Raw genomic sequence first — 21,095 nt, forward strand, 5'->3', positions numbered from 1 at the left:
TTAATATGTACTTACAAGGCTAAATGACTAATTTGACTAGTCATTTTTTAGAGGATTACTCATTTTTAACCTTTGAGTTCATTATCCTTTTAAGTAGCCAAACATTTTAAATTGTCTGTAATACACTGAAGCATTAAAAATATGATATGCTTTCTCATTAAAAATACTATCTTTTTCCACTTTTATAAGCATGGTATTTAACACAGTGATTAAGTGTCATTTAGTCTCCTATACCTGGGCTTTGAAAGCTATTAAAGTTATAGACCATTTATGCATTAATAATGGTTGCTGCTTCTTTTTATGTTATTTTCCTGGGTGTTTTAAAGATTACTTTTATTAATAACCCAATATTTCAGTGCCAAAGAAAGGGTAAGTCCTCTCTAAAAATTAGCTTTCAACCTGCTCAAGTCATGAGTGATTAAAAATTTTTTTTCATGAAAATGCGTTAGTCACACATTCAAGAAGTCTTCAGTGTTTTAAGTCTCTTCCCAGGGTTTTTTTTTTAACATGCTGAAGTACCGTTCTCTCCCTCTCTGTCTCTGAGTACTTGAATAAGCCAAATGGGTCAGCGTTATTTTCTCATAAACTGTCTTTCACAGTTTTGGGCATATTTACTAAATTTGACTTGTGCAATAGTTTCCTAAAGCCCAGATTATGTCTTTACACTTGCTCTTTTTGTTTCTATGCCAATATGCTATAATTGTAATTTCCAGTTTCCCAGTGGGTCAGATCATATCAGGGATTTCTTTCAGAATTATCTGTGGATGTCCAAAGGATGTTACTTGGTTTATAGTTTCAGGTTGGGGTTCATGGTTTTATGTATATTTTGTTTTTCTAAAAATTTGTATGTAATTTGAAGTTTTTATCAACATACCTGTTATCACCAGATAAGAGCTTGCCATTGAAAGAATTCTAAAGTTGATTTTTCTATGAATCGAACATGTGAGCTGTGACAGTGTTTCCCACCCACACTGACCCATTAGACTCATCTGGAAGGCTTGCAGAGCGGCACTAGTGCCGGATGCGCTCTGAGACTCTGGTTGGCCTGGCCTGGAGCGGGCCCCGGTGAAGACCGGCTCTAGAATCCTTAGGTGCCCCTGATGAGCCGCTCACCTTGGGGACCACTGAGCTATAGCTAGGAGGCACGTCCAGATCCTCCTCCTCAGTTTTCAGCCTTGGCTGCACACTGATGTCATTGGGGTGCTCTCAGCAGCTCTGCTCTGTGGGTTCCACCCCCAGAAATTTTGACTGAGTTGTTCTATCATGTTGCCCAAGGCATGTGCTTTTAGAAAACAGCCAGGTGATTGTAACACAAAGGCATTTTAAGAACCGCTGGTCACCAACTCCTTTTTTTTTTCAGGTGAGAAATCTGAGGCTCAAACCAAAGATATTAAATGTCTTGTCCAAGATCCACTAAACAGAACCAGAATTCTCATTTTTAGACTGGGAGTCAAATGTTTTTACCATTACATACGATATTTTTATAGAAGTGTAGGTTTGGTATGTCAGAAGGACCCACAAATTATGTTTCTTGGCTACTTACTCCAGAAAACAACAAATATTTTCTCTATTTTAACACTAGAATTGTGAGAGTTTGTAGCTAAGAGTCAGTCACGACCTCAGTTATGACATAAGAGAAATTAAGAGCTAAGAATTAGACACGTTCATGTTTTCTAGCACTTGTGCACATTATCTGGAAGGAAATTAGGCAAAGAGATAAACCAACTGAAAATCAGTTAGGCCGGGTTAACCGCATGTCATCATAGTCGTAGCAGGAGTTATAGATGATTGTGTTTATAAAATAACATGAGTAGTTCTTTAGGAGAGTCTATGCAGTTAGAGTTACAACTCTACTATACATTACAAAGCTTACTTTATCAATATCATTAGTAGCCAAGGTGGAGATTAGAGCAGCTGTTGGAAATATAATTTTCTGTATGTCACAAAAGGGGAAAGAAATACTGACAGAATATAGGCTAACTGTGCAGTCTCTTATTTCAGAAACAAATGTGTATTTGATACTCTCAGGGCAGAGGGAGAGTGTTAAGTTGGCTGTTATTCTTCAGCCCACGTCTAATTACCTCCCAAACACACCAACAGGCCTTTCTCTCGGGCCACCTGTCGCCCCCGTAGCGGTTTTCCTTTAGTCTGTAGCCTAGTGCAACGTCTCTGCATGAAGTGTTTAAGACGTATTTGTTGGATGAATCTTGGAGACTATAAACTCTTAAGGGCTGTGTGTGGCAAAGTGTGACCTGCTGATCTGCAGAATCTGCAGCAGCTCCTGGGAGACCTGCTGGAAAGGCGCATGTTCCGTCTCCACCACAGTCACTGAATCAGAGACTCTGAAGTGGGGCGCAGTCAGCAGTGGTTTAAGAAACCTTCAGGTATCCTGATCCCTGTTATGTGGTGAGGATTACCACACCTGTTTGTATTCTTGGAAGGATCTAGAATAAAGAATAAGATCATAGTATTTATACATCAGGTACTATATTGGATGCTTTACAGATATTATTAGGGTGTTTGAAGCGAAGTCGCTCAGTCATGTCCGACTCTGCGATCCCATGGACTGTGGCCCACCAGGCTCCTCTGTCCATGGATTTCCCAGCAAGACTACTGGAGTGGGTTGCCATTCCCTTCTCCAGGGGATCTTCCCGACCCAGGGATCGATCCCAGGTCTCCTGCACTGCAGGCAGATGCTTTACCGCCTGAGCCTCCAGGGACGCCCCCAGTTAGGGTGATTAGTACTCAGTATCTCTATTTTCTCCATCAGTTTGCTCTTGCTGCGTAGAGAACCTGGTAGCTCAAGAGAACAGTCACTGTTCCGCATGACTTGTAGGCTTGGCTGGGTGGTTCCTATGTTGGGGGCTACTCACCTGAGGCTGCATCGCCTCAGATGGCTTCATTTTGTGTGTTTGGGACCTCAGCTGGGTGGCTGGAGCTTCTCTTCACGTGCTGTTTGCGATAGCATGGGCATCATCAGGTGATTGCACAGTGGTTCCCAGCTGCAGGAAAGGGGACCCACCAACTCACAGGAACTTCTAGGCCATGGCTGATTGGCCTAAGCAAGCCGCATGGCCAAGCCTCGATTAAAGGGGCGCAGCAAAAAATGCACTTTTTGTGGAAGGAGTGGTCAGATTGCAAAGTTATCTGCTGTGTAGGGATGACGAATCTGTAGCTAATTTGTAACTTAGTCAGTATTTGTTGATTTGTTTGTTCGTCATAGAATATTAATGGTCTAAAGGTGCAAGGTAAATACCCTTTGAAAACAAGAGGATGTTTTAAAAGGATTATCTTTGTGATTATTTGTTAACATCTTGGGCTTCCCTCATGGCTCAGATGGTAAAGAAATCTGTCTGCAATGCAGGAGACCTGGGTTCGATCCCTGGGTCGCTTTGCTTGAGCCACTCTTTATAGATAATTCGGTAATACGAGTATACACGGAACAGTAAAATTAAATCACACGTATGTAATCCTATCACCCAGAGATAACAGAGCACAAGTGTTTTTTTGTGATCAAATGCTGAAATACATTTTAGTTTTTGATTATTCAAGTATTTTAATCATGGATGGGACTAGTCTGAATTTATAAGATATTTACGCTTCACAATGCAACTATTGATTTATTTCACAAATGTGTACTAATCTGTCTATTTTATGTAGTTAATAAAAGTGTAAAGACTGCGACAAGGTAGCATTGTCATACTTAAATGTTCTTTTTTATAACTTCTACAGTAAATCCTTGCTTATTTTTCCCCACCCTCTATTTTGCTTAATTTGTTTATTTTGTTAATTGCTTTTTGGTGTTCTCCCTTTAAAAAAATTTATCAGATGCAGCGACTTCTTTCTTTCTTTGTTCTCCCTCATTTATCATGTGTTATTTTCTCCCACTGCTGTTTTTCTTTCCTAATTTTCCATCTTTATTCAGTTCAGTTGCTCAGTTGTTTCCAACTCTTTGCGACCCCATGGATTGCAGCACACCAGGCCTCCCTGTCCATGCCTAACTCCTGGAGTTTGCTCAAACTTATGACCATCGAGTCAGTGATGCCATCCAACCATCTCATCCTCTCTCATCCCCTTCTCCTCCTGCCTTCATTCTTTCCCAGCATCAGGGTCTTTTCCAATGAGTCAGTTTTTTTAATTGGGTGGCCAGAGTTTTGGAGTTTTAGCTTCAGCATCAGTCCTTCCAGTGAATACCCAGGACTGATCTCCTATAGGATGTACTGGTTGGATCTCCTTGCAGTCCAAGGGGCTCTCAAGAGTCTTCTCCAACACCACAGTTCAAAAGCATCAATTCTTCCGCGCTCAGCTTTCTTTATAGTCAAACTCTCACATCCATACATGACTACTGGAAAAACCATAACTTTGACTAGATGGACCTTTGTTGGTAAAGTAATGCCTCTGCTTTTTAATACGCTGTCTAGGTTGGTCATAACTTTTCTTCCAGGGAGCAAGTGTCTTAATTTCATGGCTGCAATCACCATCTGCAGTGATTTTGGACCCCCCCCGCCCCCCAAATAAAGTCTGTCACTGTTTCCCCATCTATTTGGCATGAAGTGAGGGAGCAGATGCCATGACCGTAGTTTTCTGAATGTTGAGTTTTAAGCCAACTTTTTCACTCTCATCTTTCACTTTCATCAAGAGGCTCTTTAGTTCCTCTTCACTTCCTGCCATCAAGGTGGTATCATCTGCATATCTGAGATTATTGATTTTTCTCTCGGCATTCTTGATTCCAGCTTGTGCTTTATCCAGTCCAACATTTCTCATGATATACTCTGCATATAAGTTAAAGAAGCAGGGTGACAATATACAGCCTTTCCTGACTTGGAACCAGTCTGTTGTTCCATGTCCAGTTCTAACTGTGGCTTCTTGACCTGCATACAGATTTCTCAAGAGGCAGGTCAGGTGGTCTGGTATTCCCATCTCTTTCAGAATTTTCCACAGTTTGTTGTGATCCACACAGTCAAAGGTTTTGGCATAGTCAATAAAGCAGAAGTAGATGTTTTTCTGGAACTCTCTTGCTTTTTGGATGATCAAATGGATGTTGGCAATTTGATCTCTGGTTCCTCTGCCTTTTCTAAATCCACCTTGAACATCTAGAAGTTCATAGTTCACGTACTATTGAAGCCTGGTTTGGAGAATTTTGAGCATTACTTTATTAGCATGTGAGATGGGTGCAATTGTGTGATAGTTTGAGCATTCTTTGGCATTGCCTTTCTTTGGGATTGGAATGAAAACTGACCTTTTCCAGTCCTGCGGCCACTGCTGAGTTTTCCAAATGTGCTGGCATACTGAGTACAAAATTTTCACAGCATCATCTTTCAGGATTTGAAATAGCTCAACTGGAATTCCATCACCTCCACTAGCTTTGTTCGTAGTGATGCTTCCTAAGGCCCACTTGACTTCACATTCCAGGATGTCTGGCTCTAGATGAGTGATCCCACCATTGTAATTATCTGGATTGTGAAGATCTTTTTTGTATAGTTCTTCTGTGTATTCTTGCCACCTCTTCTTAATATCTTCTGCTTCTGTTAGGTTCGTACCATTTCTGTCCTGTATTGTGCCCATCTTTGCTTGAAAAGTTCCCTTGGTGTCTCTAATTTTCTTGAAGAGATCTCTATAGTCTTTCCCATTGTATTGTTTTCCTCTGTTAAGCACTGATCACTGAGGAAGGCTTTCTTATCTCTGCTTACTATTCTTTTAAACTCTCCAGCAGAACAAGACTCATCTTTATTACTCTGGTCATTTTTATACATTTCATTTTTCCATCCAGTCATCTTGTTTATTACATCTTGACAGATGATCAACAAATTATCTCCCTGGAGAGCTTATTTTATCTTTCCCCATACATATATGTGTGTGTGTGTGTGTGCATCTTTCTATATATATTCAGAAACTGGGTGCTTCCTGGCTACTCAGCCGTACCACTATGTGGTATTCTGAGGAGTCCAACTTAATCAGTTTTTGTATTTTTTGTAATGCCCTGCCATCCCCCAAATAAAATGAAACCAAACCATAAATGCCTCTTTAAATTCCTGACCTCCCTACATGCTACACATTCACTGGCTGCAACTTTTTGTTTGAAACCTTGTATGTTTGCATAAATGCATGTCCCTCAGAATAAGCTGTAAGGGGGAGGAAAGTGTAGTTCTTGGGCTTTAAAAGAGGAAGTTTCCTTCCTTGCCCTTAATCTCAATCTCTAGCATCTGGTTCTGACTATAGATGGGGGTTGGGAGGGCAAAAACGCACTTAAATCCCCATTCAGCCTGCTCTTAACCCCCAAACAGTGTGATTTGTGGTAACATTTCTATTTTTATTGTTGTCTGTAGGGTCAGATATTTGGTTAATGGCCTGTAACAGGAGATCTGAAAGCTTTACCTAACGCCTTATTTCTCTGAGTGTGTGTAATGTAACATGCCAACATTTCAAATCTCTGGATAGGGTTAAATTTAAATCATCCTTTTAATGAAACTGAAGGAAAGATATGTTTCTGTCTTGTTTTAGAGACGACAAAAACCAGACACATTTAATTCATCTGAAGGCATTTTATTTTTAATTTTTTAATATATTTTAACTTTTGCATAGGTATTACAGGAACAGGCTTCAAATGGTGCTATGGAATATCTGTGTATTTTTAAAACTCCACTTAAAATATTTTAACTAGCCGTTCATACTTCTTTGTTCAATATAACTAGTTTAAATTAGCATTTTTGAAAAGGAAATGTTTTATAATTTCCTGGGATTACTCTGGAGGTTAGTTTGTATCTTGCATGCATGCAGGCTAAATCATTTCAGTCATGTCTGACTCTTTGCGACCCTATGGACTGTCATCCACCAGGCCCCTCTGTCCATGGGATTCTCCAGGCAAGAATGCTGGATTGGGTTGCCACGCCCTCCTCCAAGGGATCTTCCTGACCCAGGGATTGAACCTGCGTCTCTTAAGTCTCCTGCAGTGACAAATGGGGTCCTTACCAGTAGCACCAGCTAGGAAACCAGCTTGTATCTGCAAGAACTAAATGTGTGCCTGCCTCTTACAGTGGGCGTCACCTCCAGCTTTGGGGTGACCAGAATGAGGTCGTCTGGATATGCTTTTCATCTGGCGCCTGAGAGCCGCTCAGAGATGAGCCCTTGGTGGGCTTTTCCCATTGCAGGGGCTGCACCCGGGGTAACTGCCTTGCTCACGCTTCAGCGGCTTAACGAAAAGGAAAAGGCTTCCATTTACCATTATTTTTTTCTGCTTCGGTGTACAGCATTAGGGGATGCCTGAGGAAGGATTCATACCAGGAAAATCAAGTTGTTCTGATATCTGAATTTATAAATTAGGAACTTAAATTAGGCCTAAGTTTACCTGCATTGTTTTCCATATTTGCATTAGAAAATACAAACACACTTTATGGGAAAATGGAATTTTTATTGAAATCTTGAGTTTATTATGAAATTGACTGAGTCTTTCTGTGGAAGTTAGATTTATCATAAACAAACAGACAAAAGTATTATGACACCCATGATGGCAGGTTGAAAAAATGGTGAGACAGCTTTCTTTATGTTATTAGCTTCAATTTATGGACTCTGGCAGATTCATACTTTGCCTTAGGGTTGTTAAAAATGTAACCTGAGGCATATCAAAAAATTTGAGAGTTAATTTGAGAAAAATCAATCCAAATCTGGCATCATCCAATGTAGCAGAAAGAAAGGTGTTCTGAGGAGCTGTTCAGAAAGAAGGACTTCTACAGGCAGACAGGAGCAGGAACAAGCAAGTCATACTAGGCAGAAAAAGGGGGTTGATAGTTGCAAGGTTACTTTCCTTTAGGGGATGGCAGGGGTCTCTCTGGCAGATAACCTTGCTAGTGTTGATCAGGTGATTCTTGATTGACTGGTTTAAGATTCTATTTCTCATGAGCCAAAACTGTAATTTTCAAGTTGGTGATATGGGATTTAGCATAAGCAACTCCACTTTGGGCCCGTTGTCTTATTTTTAATAGGGGGTAAGCTTAGACTGGAAAGTAGCCTGTGGGGAGATGCATCTCTTGTGGTTATAAACTTAAATTTCAAGGAGTGAAGGTGAAGAGAAAAGGAAAAATCTCTTTCTCTTTTACCCAGAAAGTGGGGGGAAATAAAAAAATACACATATATTTTACATACACATTCAGCATGTCTGTTCACATTCTTGTGGATATCTCTGTCCGATAGTTATTAATATAATCTGAATAAGTAAATACTGAGGGGTGAGATCTCCTGGGAGAGACCCTTGAGCCTCGGTTCCTTCGGCTCCACATTATGCTCGAGAGTCGTCCTTGCCACACATGTTGTTGCCGTTTGTTCGTTTTCCTTACTGTTTAGTGTTCTGTTTTATGACTCTTCCACACTTGATTCCTTCTGCTACTAATGGTCATTTGACTAGTTCTGGCTTGAGTAATAGTGCTGTGAAGGTTCTAGAACATGTCTTTTGGTGTACATATGCTTCTATTTCTGGCCGATACACATATCAAAGAGTGAAATTTCAGATTCATGGGTTATACATGTACTGTGTCTTAGTAGACTATACGTATATATTTTTAAAATGTCTTAATACACTTGTAATGTATCTGTTATCAACGTTTTTGGTCATTTAAAAATGAGTTGTGGCTGATTAACTGGTTAGCTCAGAAAGTATTGCCTATTTGTATTGAGGGCAAACATATGTATGGTTTCAATATAAGTAGGAGTTCAAAGATTCAATTTTAGCCCCTAATTGGTCTGTGACACTTGACCTGTCATCACCTTTTCAAGTTACAGTTCCATTTCTTTAAATGAGAAGACAGAGATAATTATATGATTTCTAAGTTGCCTTCATCTCTATGTATCTCTGATGATTTTGAAATGTTACATAGGTGTGCTTTTGTGATAGCTGCTAACTCAGGTGGAAGAAAACTACCCAGCAAGATTAATATTTGATCAGATATTTTAAAAAATTAAATTAATAATTAAAATTTTCATTTTTAGTTAAATTTAAACTTTTCATTTAATTAAAATTAATTAAATATTAATTTTCATAACAGTACTGAAATATGCAGAAATCTATTTGGCTTTTTTAGTACACAACAATGATTTTTAGTGATAGTCTTAACTCACATAAAACCCATGTGAAGGAAAAAAAATCATTAACATTGTAACAGTTGTTATGAAGTTAACAAAATATGTGAAATTAATTTATGGCACTAAATTTTACTCTCCAAATAATTTGATAATCTGGAATTTCATGTCCATAGAATCTTTGTATTTTGTATTAAACTTTCATTTGAATCCAATGAATTAAATAAGAATGGTTTTCTTTGGTTTTAGTTTCAGTATTGGCTTTGTATATTTTAATAGTCCATTCTTTTTCCTCAAGGCCTTTTCCCATGTATAATTCGTATTTGCAAGTCATTTCCAGAGTAGGAAAATATGGACTAATATTTCATAAGTGAATTGTAACTACTTATGAGCAGTCCATATTTAATGCATTTTTGTGAGAAGTTTCTTTTTCACTTTTTGTTTCATTTCTCCTTCAAAGTTTGTAGTGTGTGTCCCTAGCTCAGTTCTTCATCTGTGATTAGAGGCATGTGAAAGTACCTTGGGCTGAAACCTCTGCACTCTGCATGATTGGACTGCTCCTGATGGGTTCCACTTATCTGTGGCCTGGAATTGGAAGTTATAGTAAGCATTTTAGTGAGTCTTTCAGGAAGTTAAATTTATCCATTTAAAAGGAATGATTCTTTATGTTCTGAAATTATATTCCTCCTCTTCTTGTGGTCTGAAGATATTTCATGTCAAAAGATGATAATTTTGGTATTAATACTCTTTTGGTGAAATAGGAATCCTAGGTTAGTTTTCTCTATTTTTGTTTAAAGTTGAGTGTTAGACATTTCAAGAAAAATTATTCTCTTAAATAAAAGTGTCTGGGTACCAGTTGTTTATAAAAGACCTTCCTCCATCAACCTTTTCCTATTGAAAAAGGTGGCTTCTATGCATCAGCTTTTCAGAGCCCCTCTGGTACCTTTATCCTTCGTTTATTGCTCGAGGTTGACCTTGCAGGGTGCTGTAGGCTCTCCTGCTCTGCCCAGAGTCTGTCTCTGGCTTTCGCTGTCCTCTCAGGTTCCAGAATAGAGCAGCATCACCCAGGCGGCTCGGCTGCTCCTTTCAAACCCCAGCGCTCCTGGCCTTGTTCCAGCCCCTGGTGTTGCATTCATCACTCCACCACGGGCAGCGCCAAGATCTTTCTCTCCCTGATTAGAGGTTCTCATGATAAAATTAGTCGGCCGAGCTTGATTGACGCTTTCCAAGGATATTTCTTCTGGTGGGTAGGCAGGCAGGCCCTGATGGCTTTTTAATTATTAGGTTACAAGGAGATATATAGCAGTGGGCAAATTCAGTTCTAGGAGGAAATAGCACCTTAATGGCATTTGGAGAAGGTGCTTTTTATTCCTCAGCTGGCAGGTCTGTCTTTTTTTTTTTCCCAGTTTTGCTATTCTTAAGGAGGTAGAACGAAACATAGCAGATGAAATCCTTGCATTTATGGATCTCAAAGGGTAATAATGATAGAGGAAGATGATTGGAGGGAGAATAATTTGCTCCTTTTTCACATTAGGCATAGGTGAGCCACACTTAGACTGAACTAGTGATGTGTGTGGTTGTCTGCTATTTCCTGTAGTAGGAGGAAGCCAGCCCGCTCCCTGACCTCTGACAAAGTGTTGACCAATCAGAAGCACTTAGTTCTTCTCCAGGGTGGAGATGTGGAGGCTGAGCTGGGGTGTGGTGATGAGGTTCTCATCAGTCTGATGTTGATATTTACAAATGGGAATAGTACAGGCTGTCCTCGGTTGGAGCCATGAACGATTAGGGGTGAGTTCTTGAGGGTTATTGAGCAAGAGGGATGAGAAATGAGAGTCCCATCAGCAGTTAGCCTTGTTGAGGTCTGTCCTGGAAGAGAAGCTAAATCACTCTAAAACAAGGATGTTCCAGCCCAGTAACGATGCCTGTGACTCCCAGCATGTTGGCTGCATCACGGGAAGGACTGACGGATAGTGCGTGGTGAGGGACAGCAGAGTGGAATGTCTTACACGGATCTTTGAAAAAGTACTTGGGCCTCAGGGCTGCTTAGATGCAGTTTTACATGGAGGCCTTCCCTGATGGCTCAGCAGGCGAAGAATCTGCCTGCAATGCAGGAGACACAGGAGATGCCGGCTCGATCCTTGGGTGGGGACGACCCCTTGGAGGAGGACAGGCACCCCACTGCAGTATTCTTGCCTAGAGAATGCCGTGGACCGAGGCCCCTGGGGGGCAGTCGTCCTTAGGGTCACAAAGAGGAGGACAGGACAGCGCAGCACAGTTTGGGGCCTGTAATGCCACTGCAGAAAAGTACTTAAACAGTCTACATACAGGCACCACAGTGAAAAATATCCCTTGAGGTTCCTGCTAACAAAGTGCTTTTCAGATATTAAACATGCACATGAATCACCCGAGGGGCTCATCAGAGCGCAGATTTTGAGTCAGCAGTTCGGGGTGGGGCCTGAAGGTCTGCGTTTTTGACAGGTGGTGGAGTGATGTTTAAACTGTGATCCAAGGGCTGGATTTTGAGCGTAATTGTTAGATTGCCCTGGGGCTTGACTGCCAAACTGAAATCTAAGGCTCACTCTTACCATTTATTCTTCTTCATATTTAACCTTTCTTTCCACTTGACTATCAGAAGGCTACTGACATGAAGAAGATAATACTTTATTTTTCCCGGTGGGTACTATTGGAAGACCAGTGATTAATAATAGATATTAACAGGATCTAAATTAAATCTACCAATCAACATACTGGAAATTCTTTCTGATCAGAAACCAAATGCTAGGCTGTGCATTGCTATTTTCAGACATCTCCATGCAGTACCTTATTCACATGTATGTTGTACCAAACAGATGTCTGAGAAGCAGATTTTTGTGACAGATTTTGACACAGGAAATTCAGCAGGCTCCATAAAACTTAATGGAAAAATGTATCGCTTAACTACAGTCCATTTTTAAAGAACAGATTGCAGTACTTTTCAGTGGAATCAAATGGGTCTTCTCTTAAGAGCTTTGGCACAGTCTCCATACCCAGAGAATTAACCCTTGAGAATGTCACCTGGTGGGATGGTACTGCAGGGGTTATTGATAATGTTGTGTTTGGGGGTTGGAGTTGGTCAGTCTAGAGTTCTACTTTAGAGCATGGGAAAAAAAGGTTATATTTCTTGACAACACTAAATATTTATCTGGTGAATCATTTCTGGAAGTGAGGGAATTACTGTGGTATTTTGAAATGGGAACACATCTTCTCAGATGTGCATTTGCAATGTGATCTATGAGTGGGTGGGTTTCAAATGGTAATACACCAGGGGCGGGGAGTCTGCCAGAGTAGAACATCTGCTTCTAAGACATAGGCTTCTGGAGCATTCCTCTCTGAGAGCTCTTTTCTTTTGCTTGTTTTCTCAATTTGTTAAATCTAGATTATATTTCATCAAGGACACAGGGAAGAAGCCCTCAAAATTCAATTACTATCTTAACAACAGAGAAATCTTCAATGAAAGCTTTTAAATTTGGCTGAAGATGTGTTCCTCCTTATTAAATTATAGCTTGTGATGCATTTTATGGAAAGTGGTTGTGTTTTTCAAACTCCTGTTGGCTGTAGCGCTTCCTGGTGGCTCATGGTTGGCTATGCAGGCCTCTGCACCCTTGAACAGCCTGGGTGGGTGAAGGGCTGTGCTGGTTTAATGCCCAGGGCTGCAGGATGGGGTGGTATCTGCAGCGTGGTCTTGCTGCCCCAGGCTTCTCTTTCCTGAATGCAGATCACTTCTGACCCTGCAGTGTGTCGTATTGCGAGGCCAGTCTTCACCCACATACTTTGGTGTACCAACCTTGCTGCTTTTACCTGGCATGTTCTCTTGCTTTTTCCCTGGCTCTGAACCCTTTTAAAGAGGGCCAGAGTTGAGTACATTCTCCTGTGGGCTCCTGTGCTGGCTGAAGAACCTTGAATGTATTATACTTTGTTTGTACAATTACACTGTATTGTCGCTGTGCATTTTTATACCTGGTTATAAACTCCTGGAGGGCAGGGGTGTAGCTGGTTTTCATCTTATTAATCCATTGCCTAGTATAGTGGCAGGTTATTGCAGAGCCTCAAAAATACAGTATTTACTAAATGAAAAAACTTTATAAAGTCATGGAATTTCATATATGTAGATCTCTGTTTCTGTGCATATACTATCATTCTGAAAAATGGGGAGAACTTACTTTTGTGCCACTAAGGTACGCTTTTCAAGAAATAGCATGTTTCATCAAAAGTGATATGCCAGAAAATGAAAAGACTAATTGGTGCTGCTTTTACAGCCTGATCTTTGTCTATTATTTGTAGCTTTTCTTTGTCTCTTGCTAAGTATTTGATTTCTTAAGAAATACTTGATTAAGCAGGAAATAATTATACAGGACATAAAATTTTCTTAATGCATGATTCTTCTCTCATCATTCTAATATTTAAGTGAAATATTAAAAGCGATTTCTTTAAATATTTGTAGTTTCTTCTTTCTATTAAGCTTTAAATGATAGGTATCACCAGGAGAGGCATAATAATTGATTCTCATGTTTAGTGTATAATTAAATCTTACAGTTCTTGGGTGCAGTAGTACTTCTGTTGAATAACCATTTCATTAAATTTATTTACACGGTACAATGATATGTTCAACAGTATCCTTAAATGTCTTCTCAAGATTATCATATTGATGGTTTAGGTACAGCTGGAAGCCAAAAGAATTATTCTTTAAAAAAAAAATCATTGTGTGTACTTCAGTGTTGATAAGTAAGGGATTATTAATAGTACTTGACTTTTGAACAGAGACCCCAGTGAATAGAAATAGACAAGCCAAAATCCAGAATGATTTCTTATCTAGACGTATGTCAGATCTAGTTAATGTTAAGTCGTGTTTAGAAAATGTGATTTAAATGGCAGTTCAATTAAAAGACTGCTATACAGTCTATAAACATTTCAGATCTTTGGTTACATTTTATGTACATATAATATTAAGGAGATTCTCTACCTTTGAGCATTTAAGACTTGTAGAAATTAAGTCTTTTGTTGGTGTAAATCAGCAGATTAGCCTAATGGTATTTTCACACTTCAGTTCTTTGTGTGGTTCTCTAAATAAGTATGTTTTGGAAATTAAATTCCTTCTGATCCAGATCTGAGTAGGCTAACTTTCCAGTTGGTATAGTCCAGATTTCTTCCAAAAAATCTCTTTTGGTTAGTTTTCTTTAGTATCAAGGAAAATACAGAAGATGTAAATTTTACAATTTTCAGTGTAAAAATACTCTTAAGTAGGAATACAAGTTTTAAATAGTGTTTGATTCTTTATCCATAAGTTATGTACTTACATTGACAGAAGAGTGTCCCAGCCTTTCAACTGCTGCTGTTGATGACAATAATGCTAATAATAGTAAGTTGGTCGACTTAGCAGCAGCAGCAGCACTAATAATACTAGTAATAATGATAAACGTTTATCAAATGCTTGCTGTGTGTCAGTTTGCTAAGCCAGTTATTTACTGCTGTGTATCAAACTGCATAAAATTTAACAGCAAGTATTATTGTTCAGATTTCATGGTGGTGGCTTCTGTTTGATGTGGTGTTGGCTGGGGCGCTGGGTTGCCCTCACATGCCTGGCATTTGTTGCCCCCTTGCAGCTGGGGACTCACTAGGGCCTTTCCACTTGACTGCTGGGGTTTCCTCAGAGCATGACCACGAAATTCCAAGATTGTTTTCCAGATGCAAAGGCAGAAACCACAGATCTCTTAGGGCCCAACCTCAGAATTTATACGGTGTAATTTCTGCCACATTCTAGCCCAGGTATGGGCGCGGGGGAAGAGTAGCAGAGAAGTTGTGACTATCTGTGATCTTCCGCACGTCCGGTAAGCGCTGTTGTAATTCCTATTTTAGAGATGAAGGGTTAACTTAGTGTGCAAAGTTGTCCAGTTACTGAGTGGTTTAAGCTCAGGTTTAGGTTAATTTGACTCTAGAGCTGGAGCTTTTAACTCTGGTAATGTTTGATCTTCAGGGTGTGGATAGATTAAATATGTTTGTCTTTCTACTCCAAAACCACTGTCTAAGGGTGGTTTTATTTATGTGGTGGTTATTCCATTTGCAATCAAGAGTAAAATAGCAGAGAGAGTTGATTCATATTATTGATCAGCCATCATGTGGTAAACATAAGGCTCTCTAAATTAAGATATTTCTAAACTCTCGATTGAGATGAAAGTTAAAATTCTTAGACGTGATAATTTGCTTACTGTTAGCACATTTCCTTATTAAGAACAAATAAATAAAATCACCTTTTAAGCCATGTTTCCCATTGAGCATACTCTGTTCTAGTAGTCTGCATTTTTCATATGGTTTCAATATTCTAGTGTTTATTCATTAACATGAAGAACAGAGCTTTTAAGTTGTCTTTTATTTATTTATTTTTTGTTATTTCTGCTGATTTGTGGTTTACTTTTGGAAGACAATGTTATTTAAGTATTTTACTTTGTTGAAAAGGAAAGAAAACATCAGAGATGCCTATTATAGTAATGAACAAAATAAAAATTAAGGATTCCCAATGTAATGTCAGTTTTCTATGTTAGATTTTTCTATCCTGACTTTAGGATTTCTTCAGTCTCAGACTAAAATATATTGAGAAAAGTCTGTAAACTTAAAATGGTATATAACACCTTGTACTTCATATTAATTGTAGGTTGTGAAGTATATTCAGAATTTTTACCTAAAGCTTATGGGCTTTGCGAGCTATCTAGTCACCTCCTACCAGCCAAAATAAAAGTAATGACAACTCCGTGGAATGTTATGGGGCCTCAAATTAGGTACCTATAGCCTTCTCATTTTTATAGAGGAGAAAACTTTGGATAGGAGGCTTTGAAGTAAGAGACAGGCAGTACTGTGCCTAGAGCCTTGCTTTAGGAAAGCTTACTGTGCTTTCCTCCACCATATTCCAGTATTTCGTTCATGAGACTTGACATTGGGAGTGCAGAAACCACTTGTCTGCAAGGTCCTATCACCACTGCTGGGAGCAGAATAAGCTAAATGTAGTTTAACTTTGGCCAATTTAAGAAACTCTTAGACCTTTATTTTAAGTTAAAAAATATACACATTGTTGCTATACTCAGAAAGTGTAACAAGTTTTATTCATCCATTAGAGAAGGAAATGGCAAGCCACTCCAGTATCCTTGCCTGGAGAATCCCGCGGACAGAGGAGGGCTGCAGTTAATGGGGGTGCAGAAGCGTTGCTAGGAGGGCTGCAGTTAATGGGGGCGCAGAAGCGTTGCACACGACTGAGCGACTAAACCGCAAGAGGGGCCCGGGGAAGCTGCGGCTCACGTCTGTTACAGCTGTGTTCTGTGATTATTTCACCTGTTCTTCGTTTTGAAAGGAAAAAAAAAAAAACCCAATGTAATCAGTCTCACTGCTTAGAAAAGCACAGCATTTCTTTCTGAGGCAGGAGCTCTAAATTAGCCCCCTTCTCTAGAGCCATCATCATATGTCTGGTCCGTGTCTGGTGTACTGAAGGGAAAAGGTGGACACGTGGATGCTCTGGTCATATGTCACTGTACGTTTTCTTTTATGCTATTGCATGACAACGGTTATATGTGGTGTGCTCATTTATCTGTAATAACTGAAAATAATTCAACTTGAATGGTGTATTTCTTAGATTATCGTAAAGGTAGGAGATAATGTCACCAACTAGATTTAAAAATAATGAGACTTAACCAGAATGAGATGATTTCCACATTTCGCTTATCAGTAGTTGTACTCTTTGAACTTTGTATTCCCTGCCTTATATCCTAAAAACGTGAAATTATATTGCTGTGCCAGTGTTGAATATTCTGTGGTGAAAGGGCTAATACTTTCTAGAAAATTGAAAGTCGGTGCTCAAGTAAAAGGATGGAGGTGACTGTACCAGAGAGAGCTCTGGGCCTGAAAGTGAAGCTCCGCAGCCTGGATGCCAGTGGGGCCTGTCAGAGGACGGGTTGCTGCAGTGGGTTTGGAAATCTAGTTACTCTCTCTCCTTCAGGCACCTTGCAGATTTGCCTGAGAAAGTCAGTGTAATGGCCTGTAATATTTTTGAAAATAGAAATATTTAAAGAAAAAAATAGAAAAACCATTTATAAACTATCCAGAGATTATTACTGTTTATGTCTTTTACTTCATATTCTGTATTTGTTTTCTCTTTGTCTGTATCATGATACTGAGCTTTTAAACGGCACTCAGTACTGGGCATACTGTTTACTTTCTTTGTCACGTCACACTTTTTATAGAGCGTGTTCACGTGTGTGGACACACCCACACACACTCTGTGTTATCATGTGGTATCCATAGCAGATTAGGCCGGAAGTAAATGAGAATTGCTGGGCAGAATAATGTTTATTTTTATATTTGCCTCGGCTGTTTGAGTAAAGGTCATTTTAGCCCTGGGGAAACGATGAATAAACGTCAGGTTTGAGGTTTTCTTGTCAGTCACGAGCACCAGCACAGAGGTGGCCGTGTCTCTGCTGTCTGCCTCCTTTGTGTCTCCCTTGCGCCGTCTCTGGGGAGCTGGGTTGAAAGTGGGGCAGAGGTGTCGCGGAGGGAACTCTCCAGAGCCAAGGAGGAAGCAGCGGTCTGGGCAGAGGCGATGTGACGGGAAGCTGTGTTTACGCTTCCTCAGAAAGTGTGACAGATGCGATCAGGTTCCTTGAGATTCTGGAACTTCACAGTAGTTTCCTGTTGCTTGCTGTTACACTTTGTCGTTCACAAAGGAGAAGAAGATGGTGAGAGAAAAGATAGTGGGACTCACAAAGGTGTTTTTTTTCTTTTCCTCACTTAGTGTCAAACACTAGCTTTTTAACCCCTCTTCCAGCAGCTTTTGGTAAAGTTGGTGCTCCGCTCTGCAGTGTTCCGTAAACTGTTTCTGTGTCCTCTTGCTGTCGGTCTGTCCATTAGCACTGTTTAGGTCAGGAAATTCTGAGGTACTTATTCTTTAAACATTTTCGTGGTCATCAACGTTAAAATTTATTGGGGATCTGTTATTCGTAAGAAGCTGTTATAGGTACAGTAAGCCTTTCTTCTCCAACGAAGACCTTTGCTCTGATCGAGGTGCAGTGCATCTGTATATAAAAGGGCCGGGGTGCTTCTCAGAGAGGACGTTCTGCCATGACAGGCCGTGTGTCGCGGCGGCGTTTGGTTTAATGCGCTGGCCGCGCTGGGTCTGCGTTGCCGGGCGGTGCGGGGCCTCCGCCGCAGCGGCCTCCCCGGCTGCGGAGCGCGGCCTCAGGGCGCGCGGCCCTCAGCAGTCACCGCGCGGGCCCAGCTGCCCGCAGCACGCGGAATTTCTCAGAGACTGAACCTGCGCCCTCTGCGTTGACCGACGGATTCTTAACCACGGGACCTCCAGGGAAGCCCAGGTGGCGGCATTAACGGCCTGATAGATGGCATCCAGAAAGGGGGATGGAAAAGACACCGGGGCCGGACCACCTTAACCTAGAGCTGGTGCAGATGGGAGGTCACCAAGCTGAGACGCAGGAGCTTGGCATCGGTGAGGAGGAAGAGATGGCTCAACCCAGAGTGTGGGTCGGAAAGGGCAGGAGGCCATGCAGATGCCCGAGGAGGAGGCGAGAGGCGGTGCGAAGAACGTGGGAGGTAGCCTGGTGCCACGGACAGGAGAAATCCCCGAAGAAAGTATTACTGTAGGAAAGACTTCAACTGTATCCTGACAGAGGATTCTATTACTCTATCCTACTGAGTAAAAGTAAAAGCTACCTCCGAAATGTGAATGTGACAAAAAGTAGAAATAGGGAATGTAGCAAGTAAAAATAATCAAGAATTTTCAGTAGAAGCAGTAAGTACTGACTTAATTGATATGATTCAGATTGTTACTGCATTATAATTTTTTATGGTGATCTGGGAAAAGAACAAAAATGAATCTATTAATAGATTTAAAAATTAAATTGTAAATCCATGGCTAATTCAATTCAATGTATAACAAAAACTACTGTAATGATGTAAAGTAATTAGCCTCCAACTAATAAAAATAAATGGAAAAAAAAATAAAATAAAAATTAAATTGTTTTCATGGTCAAGTTTATGTGATGACAAGACTGTTCTTTTATCAGATTACCCCAGGACATAAAAATATAGTTTAAACTTCCAGTGTTTTTTTTTTTTTTCTTTTGAAAAAGAGCCTAGCCAAAAAACAAAAACACACAACGAAGTTCTACTATGATTGCTTCTGGTTGCTTCTATTCGAGTCAATGTCATGATAACTGTCCACATAGTTCACAGAAATTTCATTGTATTTTATCTTAAATAGGAATGCAGGAATAGATACGTTTTCCTTTTCTCTCTCATGTAATAGAATGGTCTGCATTTTTAAGATTTCTTTAAAAAAAAAAAAGTTTCATAAAAAGGTACTTGTTACCTTTTAGGTTTAATCAAAAGGAGTCCAGCGTGAAAGACAAAAGTTTTTCTTTTTTGAAGTAGATATTGTTAAGCTTTTAAACCAGATGAAAGTATGAGTGATCGTATCATACTGTCATGGTTTCTCATAATAAATTTTTCATATAAAATTATTTGTTGAAATTATCAAAGAGATAATCCTGTGTTGGCATAGCTGCAAAGTTAAAACAGCTGACATTTAAAAAAGATTATATGGGAAGCTTTACTGAATGTATTGAGACAAGGCTTATTGTAGTTCTTTTTTTCCGTGCAAACTGCTGTCGTAGTTGTAGGAAATTTCAAAATCCATATGAAGGACCCCATTCACCCTTGGAATTATCTAATTCCTTCCTAGTTCACCTTTACAGTACTGTTCCTACCCACTGCTGGGCTATATTCTGGTCAGAACTGCATCCATCACCCCCAAAATGGTAATCTCCTGTGTCTCTCTCACTGATTACTGCCTTTATTCTGGTTCTTTCTCAGTTTGATTCCCACTACATTGTTCTGTACCTTTGGCAATCTCTTAGCCCTTTAAGTTCATTAAAAGTAAGTGAATACTTCATGAATTCATCAAGAGTATATGACATAGTCTAGTAGACACTTAGTCAGGATATGCAGAATAAGTGAATGGAGTAATCAAATACTCTTTCATTGTTTGCTGTGAAATTACAAGAGGCCACCATGACAATGGATGATCCTAATATGAGAATGGTGATTTTTACCTCATTAAGATAGCCGTCAGTTTAAATGACAATAGTATTGTATGGGGAAATTAAAGACTAGGATATTTATACTTTTATTAAACAGAGGTGGTAGATAGAATTAATAATAATAATAATGATGATTACTTATTGAGAGTTACTAGATGCGTTAGGGTCTTACCTTTATACCTTAAATACTCCTCACAACAGCTTAGTGAGACAGGCATTTTTATTTACAATTTCTAGAGATAAGGAAACTGATTCAAAGGGAGAGGTTAAGCAACTCGTTCACAACTACCAGCAGGTAAGGATATGCACTCAGTATGTATGGTTCAAGGCCAGTTTCTTTTAACAAAGGATAGCTGAAAAATTAGACAGAGTATCTTCTCGGTATCTCCCGGGAACTTGTCAAAGGATATTACATTTGAATGTGATGGGAATATTTCATGTTTTAGTTGTGTTTAGGTAAGACATTTGTAAATTGTCCATTTAAAACTGTTTATTTCGTGAAGCAAATTCATTTAGCCCAAAAGTATCATCCTTATTTTGTGGGATAGCATCTTGCACTTATTAGACCTATGTAGGCAACATGTTTGAGATTATACTGCAGAGATCAAAGGATGCCCAGGGTTCATCCTTCCCAGCCACAATTTCACGTTTGGTCTCCCAACCTTGTTAGTGGTGGATGATTTATCTTTTAATGAAAGGGATAAAACCTACCTTGGTTACCTATTTTAATGAAGCTTTTGGACTGACATAGTTTGCTAAATTCTTTTAAAGTGAGCAGTTCAATGAAGTAACCTGGTGCAGCTTGAAAAATTACCCTACTGCTTGTGGCTCAGGTTAGAAAGTTTCTGCTCACACTTCTCTTATGACTTGGGGTAGACTCTGGGACTTGGGCTTTTA

At 39.8% G+C, this 21,095-nt stretch overlaps 1 protein-coding gene across 8 annotated transcripts in view; it reads left to right on the plus strand.

Moving 5' to 3' along the window:
- CBLB (Cbl proto-oncogene B) overlaps positions 1-21,095 on the plus strand; it is a 210,177-nt gene that overhangs the window by 64,939 nt on the left and 124,143 nt on the right. The window contains exon 1 of one of the 8 annotated variants that reach the window (XM_020897526.2): positions 18,420-18,889. The exons of the other annotated variants lie outside the window; for them this stretch is intronic. The gene's annotated coding sequence lies outside the window, so the exon portion shown is untranslated. Of the gene's footprint in view, positions 1-18,419; positions 18,890-21,095 lie in introns of those variants that run through there. 8 annotated transcript variants of the gene reach the window in all.

The sequence above is a fragment of the Odocoileus virginianus genome, chromosome 25 (genome assembly GCF_023699985.2).
Source record: "Odocoileus virginianus isolate 20LAN1187 ecotype Illinois chromosome 25, Ovbor_1.2, whole genome shotgun sequence".
NCBI classification, from domain to species: domain Eukaryota; kingdom Metazoa; phylum Chordata; class Mammalia; order Artiodactyla; family Cervidae; genus Odocoileus; species Odocoileus virginianus.